Raw genomic sequence first — 3313 nt, 5'->3', positions numbered from 1 at the left:
AGACCCTTGCTAGAGACCTTATGCCCAAGGATAATGCCTTCACGCACCATAAAATGACATTTCTCCCAATTGAGCACCAAATTAGTTTCCACGCATCTTTTGAGTACGGCGCGCAGATTATTCAAACATTCATCATATGAGTGTCCAAAGACGGAGAAGTCATCCATGAACACTTTGACATTATTTCCAATCATGTCAGAGAATATAGCCATCATACATCTCTGAAAAGTGGTCGGGGCGCCACATAACCCAAACGAAACTCTGCGAAAAGCAAACGTGCCAAATGGACAAGTGAAGGTAGTCTTTTCCTGATCCTCTGGTGTAATACAAATCTGATTATATCCGGAATAACAATCCAGAAGACAAAAATACTCATGACCCGCCAATCTGTTAAGCATCTGATCAATAAATGGAAGAGGGAAGTGATCCTTCCTTGTGGCTTTGTTCAATTTTCTATAATCCATGCATACTCTCCATCCTGTAACTGTTCGAGTAGGGATGAGCTCATTCTTTTCATTTGCGACCACAGTGATACCTCCTTTCTTAGGTACACATTGTACGGGGCTCACCCACGAACTGTCAAAAATAGGATAAATGATGCCTGCATCCAGCCATTTCAGAATTTCTTTCTTCACCACTTCCTTCATGATGGGATTCAGTCTTCGCTGCTGTTCCACAGTTGGCTTACTACCTTCCTCTAGCAGAATTTTATGCATACAATATGAAGGACTTATCCCCTTGATGTCTGCTATGGTCCATCCTATAGCCGATTTGAATTCTCTCAAAATCCTTAAGAGCTTGTCTTCCTTACTACCTGAAAGGTCAGATGAAATAATAACAGGTAACGTAGATGAATCACCTAAAAAAGCATACCTCAAGTGTTCAGGTAATGGCTTGAGCTCCAAGGTAGGTGCTTCCTCTATTGATGGTTTGAGCTTCCCTTCAGCATTCTTAAGGTCAGAAGTACCAAGAGATTCAAATGGTATGTCCAGCTTTCGCTTCCAGGGAGAAGCGTTCAGATATTATAATTGCTCGTTGCCATCTTCATCATCGCTGTCAAAATCCCCCACTAAAGCCTTTTCCAATGCATCAGACATTAGCATGCGATCGAGTTCCGAAGTAACCGCAGAATCAATCACATCCAATTTTAAGCACTCCTCATCTTCTGTAGGGAATTTCATTGCCTTGAATACGTTGAAGGTCACATCCTGATCTTGGACCCGCATAGTAAGTTCACATTTTTGCACATCTATCAAGATACGGCCAGTAGCCAAGAAAGGCCTTCCCAAGATTATGGGAATCTTCTTATCTTCCTCAAAATCCAGAATAACAAAATCTGCAGGAAAGAAGAGCTTTATCCACCTTGACGAGCACATCCTTAACTATGCCCCTTGGGTAAGTAATGGAACGGTCAACCAATTGTAGCGACATGTATGTGGGTTTTGGATCAGGCAGATCCAGCTTTTTAAAGATCGACAACGGCATCAGATTAATGCTTGCTCCCAAATCACAAAGGCACTTGTCAAAAGTCAGATTTCCAATGGTGCAAGAAATGGTGAAGCTTCCTGGATCTTTCAGTTTTAGTGGTAACTTTTGCTGCAGAACAGCGCTACATTCTTCCGTGAGAGCAACGGTTTCAAGGTCATCCAGTTTCACCTTCCTTGAAAGAATAGTCTTCATAAACTTCGCATAACTAGGCATTTGTTCCAGAGCCTCAGCGAAAGGTATATTGATGTGAAGTTTCTTGAACACCTCCAGAAACTTCCCGAACTGTCTATCCAGCTTTTGTTGCTGCAATCTCTTAGGAAAAGGTGGTGGAGGATAGAGCTGTTTCTCCCCTGTATTAGCCTCAGGCAGAGTGTGTTCAACAGTAGTCTTCCTTGGTTCCACCGCTTTCTCCTTTTGCTTAGATTCTTCATCTCTAATTTCAGCTTCTACTTCTTTTGCCTTTTCAGCATCAGCCACTTTTCCAGACCTTAAGGTAATAGCCTTGACTTGCTCTTTAGCTTCCTTCCTGCCTGGTACTTTCGTGTCACTGGGAAGAGTGCCAGGTTGACGATTGAGCACTGCATTGGCTAATTGACCAATTTGATTTTCCAAGGTCTTGATAGAAACCGCCTGACTCTTGTACAACAGCTTAAGTTCCTCAAAATCAGTACTATTAGGTGCAGCTGTACTTCCCTGTTGAGGATATGATTGCCTTGTAGCATACTGCTGTGGTTGCTGGAATCCAGGTGGGTTAAACTGTTTACTCACTCCTTGCTGATATGGTGGCTGAATAGCATTCTGATTATTCCCCCAGCTGAAATTTGGATGATTTCTGTTGTTAGGATGATAAGTCGCTGGCACAGGCTGCTATTGTCGCTGATAATTATTCACATACTGAACAAATTCGTTGACAAGAGAACACTGATCCGTAGCATGAGAACCTGCACAAAGCTCATAAACCATAGCTATTTGATTAACTCCATATGTAGCCAGAGAATCAACCTTCATTGATAGCGCTTGGAGCTGGGCTGCAATAGCGGTGGCTGCATCAACTTCCAGAATACCTGCTACCTTGCCTGACATCATCCTCTGAGTTGGGTTTTGATGCTCATTTGCAGCCATCGTCTCTATAAGATTATACGCCTCAGTATAGCTTTTAGCCCATAAGGCGCCTCCAGCTGTTGCATCGAGCATGGACCGAGATTGGGCCCCCAAACCATTATAGAAACCAGTGATCACCATCCAATCCGGCATTCCATGATGTGGACATTTTCTCAACATTTCCTTGTAGCGTTCCCAAGCCTCGCACATAGATTCTGTAGGTTGCTGTGTAAACTGAGTAAGAGCACTCCTCATAGCAGTAGTCTTTTCCATCGGATAAAACTTCACCAGAAACTTTTGCGCAAGATCTTGCCACGTAGTGATGGACCCAGCTGGTTCAGAATGTAATCAGTCTTTAGCCTTGTCCCTCAGTGAGAATAGGAAAAGCCTTAACTTGATAGCCTCATCAGTCACGCCATTATACTTAAAAGTGCTGCAGATCTCGACAAAATTCCTTATGTGCATGTTGGGATCTTCAGTTGCCGCTCCTCCAAAAGAAACAGAATTCTACACCATCTGAATAGTGCCCGGCTTGATTTCAAAGGTGTTAGCTTGAATAGCCGGATGAAGGATGCTTGACCGAATGTCATCAATTTTAGGCCGAGAAAAATCCATAAGAGCTGGATCAGCTTGAACTATACGATCTCCCATGTTTACTGGTTCTTTCTGCTCAGTTCCTGAATCCGAATCCTCAAAATCTAACTTCTCCGGAATATGAAGAACT

The 3313-nt window shown here is 43.0% G+C and overlaps 1 non-coding gene across 1 annotated transcript; it reads left to right on the top strand.

The window, feature by feature from the left end:
* The first annotated feature begins 2740 nt into the window (after positions 1-2740).
* LOC141687608 (small nucleolar RNA R71) lies at positions 2741-2847 on the top strand. The gene has a single exon (XR_012561099.1). It is a non-coding gene; the product is annotated as a small nucleolar RNA R71 (small nucleolar RNA).
* The last annotated feature ends 466 nt before the right edge of the window (positions 2848-3313 follow it).

This window comes from Apium graveolens, chromosome 9, assembly GCF_009905375.1.
Source record: "Apium graveolens cultivar Ventura chromosome 9, ASM990537v1, whole genome shotgun sequence".
Lineage (NCBI taxonomy): Eukaryota > Viridiplantae > Streptophyta > Magnoliopsida > Apiales > Apiaceae > Apium > Apium graveolens.
This window is presented reverse-complemented; position numbering and strand designations above follow the sequence as displayed.